Below are 13,938 nucleotides of genomic sequence, written 5' to 3'. Positions count from 1 at the left end.
TATATTTTTCCATGCACCGACCACCTGACTTCTTACTCTAATATTTTTCTACAACTCACATGATTAATCGTCTTCCATCTCTTGTCTTGAATAATCTAAGCCAATAGAAGCCATCAACTAAATTTATCCTCACTTTCGAACATCAAATGGCCTCACACCCTCCAAATGGGTGCATTGTCACTAACGATTCATATTTTATTTTTTTAGATTTTATGTTGGAAAGATATTATGCTATGCATTTATTATCACCGGAAAAGATGCGCGATTTCTGATAAGAAAATTATTACCTTAATGGAAACGTTATGAGACCCTCTATATTCATATGTTCAACCCTTCTCTTTCCTTAAAAATGATTTTTCTCCAAACTTTTCTCTCATAACATTAGGGTTACTATTTCGGAGAAAGGTTTCGAGTGGCAGTAAGATATAGACGTCGGGATCGTCGTACTTGTGTCGAACACGCTGCTTGACTGGCGGAAGCAAGAAGTTGTGTCGGGGGTCGTCGGTGACGGAAAGGCGTCGAAATAGGTGAAGGTGTCGTGCGTCGTCGAAATTGGGGCTGTGAGAAGATGGCTGCGTCGTCATCGTCGGTGCTTCGTCAGAATTGGGGAGGCAGAAATTAGGGTTTCGCTTTCTGGGGGTAAGGAAGACGTGGGTTGGAATCAGGTCGGGTGCCTCTGAACCAGCCAACGGACAAACGCGGGCCGTGTGCGTTTCGGCCCAACACAAATGTGCACCTCGGCTTATCGGCTCAGTATCACTATAATATATCGATTCCAAGGTTTTTGGCCCTCTCGAAGCCGTTTCTGCTCTTATTTTTACCATCTGAGTCAGTATGGTTCCTAACCGTCAAAGACATATTGTATTGGAAGTTTATTTTGATAAATAGCATGAGATTTAGCTAGAGTATGTTATGAAAGGTTCCTAAATTTTTATGTCGTTATTATAGGACGTAATTAACCGTTGAAATTAGCTTGTTATGAGTGACTTCGACCAAGGCCATTGAGGTAATTGATCTTACTGTTGGAGTTAGCTTACTACGTATTGTATGATGGTGCGTGCCTTGTGGCCCCTGCATGCACCATATTTTATGTGATATGACTACATGATGTATGGATTACGTGATTGTTTAAGATATGAAAAGTCATGAATTATGTTGAGTGTTGAGTGTTTACGCTATGAAAAGTTATGGATTATGTTGACTGTTGACTGTTTACCCTATGAAAAAATATAGATTATGTTGAATGTTGATCGTTGACTGTTTATGCAATGAAAAGTTATGAATGATGTTGACTGTTGACTGTTTATGTTGTGAAAAAATTGTTGATCAATATTATATGCCATGAAAATGTTGATTGATGTGTTGAGATATAATATTTGGAGAAATATATTAGTTATGGAATATATGTCAGATATTATATCTTAATATTCTTTCTTTTATGATTTGATTTAGAGTATATTTTATTTTATTAGAAATATTTAATTAGTTTATATTTTCTCTATCTAGGGTATTAATTACTGGCCTTGTATCCTATTTAAAGCTTATAAATATCAATGAAAACACATCTTCGATTCCAATTCTATTTCTATTTCTCATTGTGTGTCAGAGCACAGATTTTGATATTCTTAAATATCAAAATTTTCCTCTTGAGTTAGGGTTTGGTATTCCTAATACTCCCCACACCTAAAGTCAAACCCTAACTCAATGAGTCTTTACCGCCGCAGTTCATCAATTAACTCAATCAGTGAAGCCTTTACAGCTGCAGATCATCCAATATTAAGAATACGTTATAAGCATCTTCAAATTTCTCACCAAGCTCAAAGGTGGCATATTCAAGATGTTCGTATTTTCTTTCACAACCTCTCAAGTGATCTAGAGCACCGATCTTGGTGTTATTATCCAACTTCAAAACTTCGGATGTTTATTTAACACATCCTTATTATATTCATCACTCTGATCAATCAGGGTATTCTTTTTGTTCCAATCAAATTAAATGGGACAAATTATCAACCCTAAAGTAAATCATTTATGCATAAATCAAGAAAGCAGCTCTTCAAGTTCTGAGATACATCAAAGGCTGTCTATTTCTGAGTTTTGCATCTTTTTGGGAAATTCAATAATTTATTGAGAAGTCCAAAAACGCAAACCAATCAAAGGGGTCTATTTATGAGTTTTGCATCTTGGTAAGAAATTCAATAATTTCTTGAGAAGTCTAAAAATGCAAACCAATCAAAGACTTTTTTTGGTTTTGATATTTCTTTGAAATTCAATAATTTCTTGAAAGTCTAAAAATGCAAACCAATTAAAGGTGGTTTATTTTTTGGTTTTCCATCTTTCTTGTAAATTCAATAATTTCTTGAAAGTCTAAAATGAAAACCAATGTGTCCAGATCATCATCAAATACTTGTTTAGAGTCAACTTGACGAATATTTTCACTACTGGGAAGACAAAGTGTTATTGACCTGCACTCTCCTCTCAAAGACAAGTTAAGTGTTATTGACCTACACTCTCTTCTCAAAGATAACTTAGGTGTTATTGACCTACACTTGTAAAGACAACTTGGGTGTTATTGACCTATAGTTGTAAATACAAGTTGGATGTGATTGATATACACTCTCCAACTTGAGAGGATATAATATTTGGAGAATATATTAGTTATGGAATATATTTCAGATAGTATCTCTTAATATTCTTTACTTTATGATTTGATTTATAATATATTTTATTTTATTCTAAATATTTAATTAGTTTATATTTTCCTTACTTAGAGGTATTAGTTACTAGCTTGTATCCTATTTAAAACTTATGAATATCAATGAAAACACACCTTCGATTCCAATTTCTATTTCTCATTCTTAACACGATGCCATGGATACACGTAGTATTATCGAGTCATGTCATGAGATGTTTATGGAACTGGAATGTATTTTCATGTTATGTAATATGCCATGTAATGCAAGTTATGTGACATGCCATGTAATGTAAGAAACGTATATGTGATGTTAGCAATGCTTATCTAATGTCATGTTAGGTATGTTAAGGGACCTCATGCATATATATGTCACTTGCATCGGGATACTTTCCCTTTATGTTACGAAAGAATGAAATACAATATTTATGTTCGCCATGATATGATGTGGGCTCTTTTCTATTCTGTGGTGTTTGACGACTTGTATTACGTTGTGACCGACCAAGCCAGGCCTAGGGGGTACGTACACGAGCCTGCCTGGTGGGTCCATGTGCGCATACATGGGATGTGTGTTAAGGAGTACCACACATCCAACCCTACCCGAAATAGAAAAGCGCCCAAGCCATGTAAAGTTTACAAAAAGTTAGGTCTCGCTCATATGTTGCATGTGTTTGCATTTCTAACCCCAACAGTGGGGTGACTTATTGAGTATTTCATAAAATACTCAGGCCATGTGCTACCTACATTTTTCGGGTAAAGGCAAGGCGCCAATGTATGGTTGACGGTGGAGCTGAGGACACCATGGAAGTGGACGAGGGGCATTTTTAGTAGTTTATGTTTATTTGACTGATTTAAGTTAAAGCATTGAACATTGTTTTATTTATATTTGTTTTGAATTCAGTTATGGAACGTTTTATTTTCAGTGATAGGTTTGTTTTGGATTTTTGGACCTTTATGAAAGACTTTGCTGTGTTTTCCAAGGTTATTTATGATCAGCTTCCACTTAATGTGTTATGTATGCATGAGTGACGTCACTAATTAGGTCTATTCATGTTCACAACACCCAGAGAGATAAACTTGATCCAAGGGCAATAAAATGTGTCTTTTTAGGATATTCTTCGACCACAAAGAGGTACAAATGTTATAATCCCACATTTAGAAAGTCCTACACTTCAATTGAAGTAACTTTCACCGAACACAAACCATTCTTCTCTAGAGCCTCTCTTCAGATTGAAGAGAGTTCTTCGGAAACTATTTAACCCCTAGACCCACCAAAAAAAACCATCATGCACAACCATTTATTGAGTCCACACCCACTACCGATGAGTCGTTTCTGTTGGAAAAAGGGATAGTGAAAGAGATAAGAATAGATAAAATAGATGAAAACTGGAGTGCTTTATTATTGTCTACTGACTCGATGCTTAGAGGGTTACACAATTCCAGTATTTATAGCTTATACACCGACCAGAAATAGTAAATCATGGAAATCTACAATAAATTCAAATCTACTAACAATTTCCTAAAATCTCCTAAAAGCCTAGTAGTTTGAATATTTGAATCATATCTCAACTACTTTAAATCATATATTAATTTTGAATACTTTGAATCATATCTCAACACTCCCCTTGATTCAAAGTTGCAGATGTCAAGTACAGAGCTTTTCTTTTGACAAGGCCTGCGTAAGTATGTCTACTTTAACTCGTGCAATGTCTGTCTCAGCTTGTATACCTTTGTTTCTTTGTCGTCTTCTACGAATTTCTCTGGCGGTGTTACATAAACCTCTTCTTGTAAATCTCCATCAAATTGAATAAGCCACCGTAATGGGCTGCATGTCCCATGTAAATCTACATAGAACTTTTCATTTGGCAAGTCAACCATATCCCATGTTCCATTTTTCTCAATGGACTGCATCTCTTCTACCATAGCTTTCTCTCGCTCTTCTTTTTCAGCTGCTTCTTCATAATTCATAGGGTCTGAAATAGTAAGAGCAAACTGACATGATGCATATATGTATCTAAAGATTTATTCTTCCTTGGAGGTGTCTCATCTAAAAGTTCTTCAAGAGAAGAATTGTTGTTCAGTGATGCTGAAAATGATGAATTTGCACACTTTGTGTTGCAGTGGATGCACGCACTGGGAGATGCACTGGAGTTGACCCTTATCTCTTCATTTGGGGAAACTTCAACTGTAATCTCTTTTGTATCACTATCAAAGAGTTTTATCTTACCATGGTTTTGACTTTCATTGTGTCTTTTTCCTCAACTTGCATCTCTTTTTTATTTTCAAGTTGCACCTTGATTCTTTGCGTCTCATCAAGCTCTTGGAATAAAGATTTGATGTCTGTCATATGGTTCGAGCATCCGCTATCAACAAACCATAAGTCTTCTTCTTTTGCATTAATATCAGTACACGCCATAAAAAGCTTTTCTTCTTCTTCTTCATTTTCTGCTGCAAAATTCATTTGTTGATATTTATACCAACAATCAGATTTTGTGTGCCCATACCTTCTGCAATGGTAACATTATACCACATTCCTTATATTGCTTTGCTCATTGAACTGTCTTTGTCCATCATTTATCCATCTACCCCTGTTATCACGACCACTATGGAAGCTCCGAAATTCTCCTCTTCCATGACTTCTACTTGGTAAACAAATATTTTCTTTTTCGTTGCCTTCGTTGTTGGTTTTGTTATCACGACCACTATGGAAGCTGCGAAATTCTCCTCTTCCATGACTTCTACTTGCTAAACAAATATTTTCTTTTTCGTTGCCTTCGTTGTTGGTTGTCTCCTTCACTTGTAGTGCCTTTTCTATATTTTCTCTTTCGTTGCTTTCGTTGTTGGCTGTCTCCTTCACTTGTAATGTCTTTTCTTCATTCTTTTCTGATGATCTATTGATTCTTGCCTCATGAGCCTGAAGCAAAGCCATCAGTTCATCAACAGAGAGTATTGATAGATCCTTAGCTTCTTCTATTGCAGTCACCACATGGTCAAACATTGGAGTTAAGCTTCTCAACACCTTTGCAACAATTGTTTCGTCTGAAATTTTCTCTCCATAGGTATGCATCTGACTGAGTCTTTCCATTGCTCTTGACAAAAAATCAGTAATTGATTCACCATTCATCATGAGTAGAGTTTCAAAATCAGTTCTTAGATATTGCAATTTCATTGTTATGACTTTTGAATTTCCCTGAAACTCATTCTGCAGAATTGACCATGCTTGCTTTGATGTGGTTGCTGCTGCAATTTGTGAAAAAATAGTCTCATGAATTGCTTGCTGAATAATGCATAAAGCGTTGACATCATTTTTCTTGGTTTCTCTTAGTCTCCTTTTCTTCTATTGTAGGTTCTAATACATCAACGAACCCGTACTCCACAAAGTCCCATAGCTCCTGCGATCTGAGTAAGGTCTTCATCTTGATGCTCCACCACTCATATTTCTCACCATTAAAAATTGGCAACAATGGTGCAAAGAAAGAAAAATCAGCTACTGCCATTTTCGTTTTGTGAAAAATAAAAATAATCACTCACTCTCGTGTTGCCAAGAACTTGGCTCTGATACCAAAATTGTTGGAAAAAGGGATAGTGAAAGAGATAGGAATATATAAAATAGATGAAAACTAGAGTGCTTTATTATTGTCTATTGACGGATGCTTAGACGGTTACACAATTCCAGTATTTATAGCATATACACTGGACTAGAAATAGTAAATCATGGAAATCTACCTCAATTCAAATCTACTGACAATCTCCTAAAATCTGTTAAATGCCTGTAGTTTGAATATTTGAATCATATCTCAACTACTTTAAATCATATCTTAATTTTGAATACTTTAAATCATATCTCAATAGTTTCCTACTAATATAGAGCTACGAACTAAACAAGATGTTTCACTTCCATTGCCAGATCAATATCCTCTCAAGTATATATCAGAAGAAATTTATTTAAAAAATAATACAAGTCCAAACATCTAACTATACCCACAATGAAGATGCAACACTGGTACCTGTAGATGATAGAGCAACATTGGACTCTACACATATTGAAGATGTAACACATGTACCAATAGATGACAGACGCATAGCTCTTTAAATACCCACTAGAGAATGCACACAATGACCCTTATACCCCTTATCAAAGTATATCTCTCTTGAAAGGCTATCCTCGTTACACAAAAGTTTTATTGCGAGTCTAAATTCATTTGATATACCTAAAACTTTCCGAAGGTTTAGCCAAAAGAGAATGAGAGGATGCTATGAAAGAAGAAATTTATACTCTAGAAAAGAATAGCACATGGGAAATTGTGGACAAGCCAAAAAAAATATAGTTGGGTGTAGATTACAATGAACACCGTAAGAATATTGTTATACTTAGCTGCCAACTTAAATTGGTAGCTCGCACAATATGATGTGAAAAATGCATTTATTCATGGCGATCTAAATAAGGAAATTTATATGGACATTCCTCCACCATTTGAAAGCACAAAGGATAAAGTATGCAAATTGAGAAAGGCCTTGTATGAACTAAAACAGTCACCAACGACATGGTTCGAAAGATTCACAAAAGTAATGAAAAACTGTGTATAAAGTTCACATTATCTTTATCAAGCACTCAGATAAAAAGAGAGTTACAGTGCTTCTATATGTAGATGATATCATAGTTATTAGAGATAATGAAGAAGAAAATAGTGAACTCAGAAGGAGATTTATGAAAATAACCTGGAAGGCTAAATTACTTTCTAGATATTGAAGTAACGTACTCAGCTTAGGGTATTTTCATATCACAAGAAAAGTACGTGATGGATTTATTATGGAAATAGGGAAAAACATATGTAAACCTGCACCAACATCAATGGATCCACATCAGAAATTGGGTAAGTCAAAAGAAGAATCTGCCGTGAACAGAGAAATGTTCTAGAGACTAATGGGAAAGCTAATATATCTAGCTCACACTTAACCAGACATAGCATACTCAGTAAGTATAATCGTCAATTCATGAATAATCTGCAGGAGCCTCACTTTCATGCAACATACAAAGTGTTACGTTATCGAAAATGCAACATACAAAGTGTTACGTTATCGAAAAGAAACTTGAAGAAAAGAAATTTTGTTCGATTGAAGCAATTTCATTACATTGGAAGCTTACACTGATGTGGACTATGCTGGATCAATAGTAGATAGAAGATCTACTACGGGATATTGTACCTTTCTTGAATATAATTTGGTGACATGGAGTTGTAAGAAGCAAAATGTAAGAGCTATGTGAACTCTTATGGTTGAGATAATTATTGATGACTTCGAAAGTAAGGGAGAAGGTCTGATAAAGTTGTACTAGTTTTACTGCGATCACTAATCAGCCATCAATACTGCACGTAACCCTATCTAACATGATAGGACAAGACATTTTATCAAGGAGAAAATAGAGGAGGGAATATTAGGCATGTCATTCATGTAGTGACGTCTCTAAAATATGTCACGATTAATAACCTTATCATACTAAAATATCTCAATAAAAATGGGAAAATGTCAACAAAATAATATATTTATGGTTAGTAAGTCTCAACAATTATATTATCGTTGACCGTATAAATAATGTCAACGTTACTCTAAGTTGATGACTAAAAACGATTAACAAAGAGTTTATAGTTGGCGATCTTTTGGTACCGTTACGATTAAAATGTTATTATTTATACGAATGGCTACAAATGGATTATTACTATAAATATGCTAGAAAGGATGATGAGAAATTTGTTATCAGACATCTAAGTACTTGATGGATGTTATGGCCCTGGTGAGCATGTGAGACTGTATGCATGATTTAATGTGCATTAATTCTAGGTTATTGAATGTGTGATCTCCCTTTAAGTGTAAGTAGTTGTAATGGAATAAGACTACGACGTTAGAGTCAGTTTAGTTAGATATGATCTAAGATGAAATGCCTCCAGTTTTTCGAGCTTCTTAGAAACGTGAGCGAGGACTAGTGGGTCCAATCCCTAGTGCCCTTGACCAAACTAGACCCAAAGAGTATGAATAGAGAAACCTAGAGACATGAATCCAAGTCAGAGTCGCCAGGCTGCCCTAGGGACTTCAAAGAAACCATGACAACCTAGGAAGATAAATAGCCTCCTAGGCCGATAGTAGTTGATGCGGTGTCTGTGGAGCATCCACTTTCCTTTCTACTATTGTATGAGGACCGTTGAGCCAGACATGGGCCGATTAGAGATGTGTGACCTGATAGTTCTATTTCATTACTCAGTATGGAAAATCTGTCCTATTGGAGTTGGCAGGCCTTGGGCGTCGCACCTTGGCTTTGAGTGACTATATGGTTTTGTGGGACAAGCTCGTTAGCTGACCTCCCACGGACGATGAGCAGACTAGCACCACCATACTGTCCCCACTAGAGACTGAGTTCTAAGGTAGCGCGTCAACTCCAAACACTGATTGACTGCTATGTAGGCTAAGCTAACTAACTAAGTCTGTGAGTAGAAGAAGTTGTTCACCTAGAGCCAAGATTAAAGTTTGTTGTCTCCCGATAGGTGTAGAATGCAATGAAAGCCTACAAGAAGGTTGTTTACAGGGTATAATTTGATACTCACTCGTTCTTACATTTGTTTTTCAAGTAATTGATGCTACTGGTTTAGGGGAGGGAGTACTCGGGAGCATAGTAACCATAGAGGAATGTTGACCCAGGGCGTACATGTATTCGATTGGAGGAGTATCGACCAGAATCCACTCCCGCAGAATATGTGTATATGTATTTTGATTTTTCATTTGTTTCGAAAATGATGTTGAATAGTTTAAAATTGTACGAAATTTTGTAGTTCTGTTCATGTTGGATAGCATTATGTTCTGAACTCAACCTTTAACGAGTTTGACACGTGATTTTTATTTCTTGTCCTAGTTGTAGTTGCATGAAAAATCTTAAGTTACTATGTATATTTCCTAATTTTAGAGATACTATTTTGTTTGAATCTTGAAAATTGTCGTGATCTTTTAACTTTTCTTAGTTGCTTTACCCACCCTTATCTTGTATGGACAATTAATATTTTTATTTCGTGTTCGCTTACAATTATTAAAAACATGTTTTATTTTTTCTATACTATGTATGGACAATTAATAATTAGTAATTTAAGGTATCTAAATACTTATTTTTCAACACTTTTCTTCTTCGTTTTGTCACGGTATCATTTGTTGGTTGAATTTAATACTATCCTAATTTATTGGGACTAAGGAATAATGGCAATACCATTCATTATAATAAACATAGAAGTAAACACTTTTTCACAAGCTAGTATGAACTTTTTGAGTTTTATTTTTATTTTTATTTTTATTTTTTTATTTTAATTCAACCATATGGGTGAAGAAAATTACATTCAAATTTCGAATATCCTGCTGCTTAAACTATGTACAGCAGGAAGCTTAGAGATCGTAATTATTATTTAAGTTCATGTTGGCATTTGATCATATATGATGATTGGACAAGAGCCAGTTGAATTTAATTCTATCATAAACAGCTTTTAGGAATCCTGAGTTGACTCTCGACTCTACCTTCTAGAACTGTAAAGCATCTTATTATAGTATGATTTAACTTGACTAAATATTGACCGTTGATTTTTTATTATAGCTCCATTTTCCTCCATCTCAATTATGATTTTTGTCACCATCCGATTTTAGAGCTTGTTTGAGACATGGATTAGAATGGGGCAAACTCAACGAGATAAAAATTCGATAAAAAAATTTGCGTTTTAAAATAAAGGAATTAAGAAAGTTTTAAATATAAAGCAAGTATATATATTCACAATATCCAAAATAAAGTTTATACTTAAATAACCGATTACAAAATGACTTACAAAAAGTTCATAAAAACCATGAATTCTAATATAAAAGTTCATTATAGGAATTTTGATCCTTTTCCATCTAAATCTTGGTATTATACCCGGAACATATTGTAGTACTTTTGAAATAATTTATAGTCATTCATATTATTATAAATGAGTCTAATATAAAATTCCTTACTATCAAGGGTTCATTTAGACCTTGAAAATATCATAAAATCTTAAAAGGGGTATTTTGCTTCGATTATCTTGAAACCGTGTTCAGTCATTCATATCCTTAAAAATAGACCTCATATAAAATTTTTAGTAAAGCTCATTTAGGCCAAGAAATAACTTATGACATAGTACGGGCATTTTGATCATTTTATCAATTACTTGGTTTAAGCTTTAAACATGCTTCTATGTCTATCAAACTTCACCTAAGTTGTTATTACGTGATATTAGACTATCCATTAAAATTTCATAAGTTGCTGAGTAGAGTTATACCAAGCTTTTTTTTTTTTTTAAAGTTAATTTTGAACTCATATTCACCCTTTTTTTCATTAATTGCTCCATTGAAGTTCAACATGAGAAAAAAAAAAATCAACATTTTTGTTGAACCATGATGTTGATAGCAAATTTGAAAACATTCTTATGGGCGATGACATGTTTGTACAAATTTTGACCTTGATGCTGAAGCAATTCGGAGAAAAAAAAAATCGCGAATGATATGAAAATTATAATTCAAATCAGCAAGCCATGTGCATCGTTTACTATCCAATTAGGAACTTCATACGTGGACGACTTACTTCTTAATACTAAATGGGAAACAATGAATAATATAAAAGGGAAGGTTACCTAAAAAGGAAAGGGAGCCATGAAAGAGAAAAATAATGAAAAACACACAACAAAGGGTAAAAACTAGAGAGAAGAGGAAGAAGAGCCCTAATTCAGTGGTTGACAGCAGTAGAAAAAGGAGATCAAGAAGATAGATTAAGTTAAAGAGGTGAACGAGAGAGCTCAAAGGAGAGGAATTTCCATTGAAAAACAACAACAAAATTTGATGAATTTCTAATCTTTTACCCTTTTTTTCTTATTCTATAATTTTACCGATTAAGATGTTGATTCCTCTGTTATAAGCTAAATCTTGTAGGGGAGGCAGAAAAGCTTTATGCAGTTTAAGCATGTTGACGGTGTTATTTTAATTTTACGAAAGAGTTATTATTAGTGATTTGCAAGTTTATTTAGTTGTTCTCTTGAAAGAAAAATTATAACAATTAAATTTTCTTTTATTTGCAATAATACTTGATGGTTATGGAAGGGTTAGGATAATTCTTCTTCCACAGCCTTGTTAATAGAAGTTACAAAATGATTATGGAAGTAATCACCATATACGACCTGCAAAAGTGAGCTTGAGAATCTATTAGGAAGAGCTAAAATCGAGTGCAAAATTAAAAAATTTATCTATTTAATCCCTTTGAGCCAAACCTTCGTCATTATTGTTGAGTTTTTCATTATTTTTCATACTAATGTGCATAAATTTCATTTAGATAGTTTAAACTCATCAACCCACGTTTGAATGGTACAAAAAAATCACTTCAATTTTCAACAACAAGTAAAAGTTAAAAAGAAAAAAAAAGTTCTATATGAGATCGATAATTTACTTATTACTTTTATTTGTGATAGTGTATACTTGCATTTATTTTTGTGAATTTTACATCATCTTACAATATACTTTCACAAGCGACCAAGCAATAAAAGTCATTTAGTACATTATTTTAAAAGAGATGATTTCCGAGAAAAATATTTGGTTCAAGTCCTTTAACTTTTGGTTCTTAGCTTATCTGTCACAATTCAATTTTTTAGGTTTCGAATCTCGAACCGAGTCTAAAAAGATAACACAACAATATACAAATGAAAGCAAACAAAGTGAAAATACTGTTAATAAGATACAACATGTGTACAAATGACAACCCATAAAAATACAAACTAAATTGACTCTCCAAGTTGACACCCCTCTATGACACCTCAACTCACGAGCACTCCCCTACCTCGACCAGTAGCATCACTTACATGAAAAGGGAAATGCAAAAAGAGGTGAGTATAAAAATACTTAATAAGCATCCTACTTATAAATTCTGATTGCATCGTTATCATGGTAAGTTTCCATTGCTTTTCTCTAGGCTCTAAAAAGTTTGAGCCTAAATCTATAGCTATCTAAGCTTTTGGAAACACCTCAAAGCCCGAGTAGTTCTCTTTCATTTCACAGACTCTTTAGGGGCCTAGGGTCATTACCACATTTATTAGAGGCAAGTCATCTTTCAGGATTGGTCCACGATGTCACGATTTTGACCTTTGACTCGTTCCTACGCTCAATAAAAGCACTCATCCTGGAAACTACCTGTGTAGTCCCAAGCCACTATCCAAGACTTGTTTACGGAATCGCGACGTGTAGTTTGAAGTCTCACGTTAGGATTGGTTTGCAGATTTGCAACATCAACCTTGATTCGTTTCTACACTCAATAGAAACGCTTACCCTTGGACAACTACCTCTTGTAATTCCATGTCCCCTTCATAACCAATTTAAGGAATTACAACCTCTCTATTCGTGCACTGAATAGGAGTACTCTCTTGAAGCATGTGCCTATGGCTTCACACGTGTCATATGCTCGTATATGCAAACTGTTATGAAATGATATGTGAATATTATGTTTTATGTGATGAATTAATATGTTTATAGTATAATATGTTAAGTTAAGATGTGTTTGACGACATACTTGTGATAGGATATGTGAATGTTATGATATATGATATGGTATGTTATGTGTATGATATGAATTGATACATTCAAAGACATGATAAGTTTATGATATGACATATGTTCGACATGAATGATAAAATGATATGATATGATTGACATGCAAATGAGGAATTGGCTTAATGCACAACCCCGGTGCACGCATGAAAGCTATGATAAAATGATATGATATAAAGTAAAATGCTAGAGGGGTTGTCATACATGATAATGAAAAACGAAAAATGTGTGGGACCTCATGTATCATTGTGTTCATACATCGGGGGATACCCCTTCTCCTTTTACGATGGTACGGACGTGTATGTTACGAAGTAGAAAAACGATCATTGTATTTACTATAATGCTTGCCCGACAAGAAAAGGGGCCCATGAGGTGGGCAAACCCACTGGTGGGTCCATACTCGCACGAGTATGTAGAAAAGTAAATGCACATCTAATTACCAGCTTAAGATAGTCACCATAAGAAAATAGACTGATATGATATATCCCACTTATGATTGTATGTGCTTGCATCTAACCCCGGGGGTCACTTACTCAAGTCATGTGCTACTTTTTTTTAGGCAAAGGCAAGACACCCCTATATGGATGACAATGACATGACAACTAAAGAGACTGTGGTAC

Source organism: Cucurbita pepo, chromosome 12, assembly GCF_057944985.1.
Source record: "Cucurbita pepo subsp. pepo isolate OVF chromosome 12, ASM5794498v1, whole genome shotgun sequence".
Classification (NCBI taxonomy): Eukaryota; Viridiplantae; Streptophyta; class Magnoliopsida; order Cucurbitales; family Cucurbitaceae; genus Cucurbita; species Cucurbita pepo.
The sequence above is the reverse complement of the archived record's forward strand: the minus strand, read 5'-3'. Positions refer to the sequence as shown.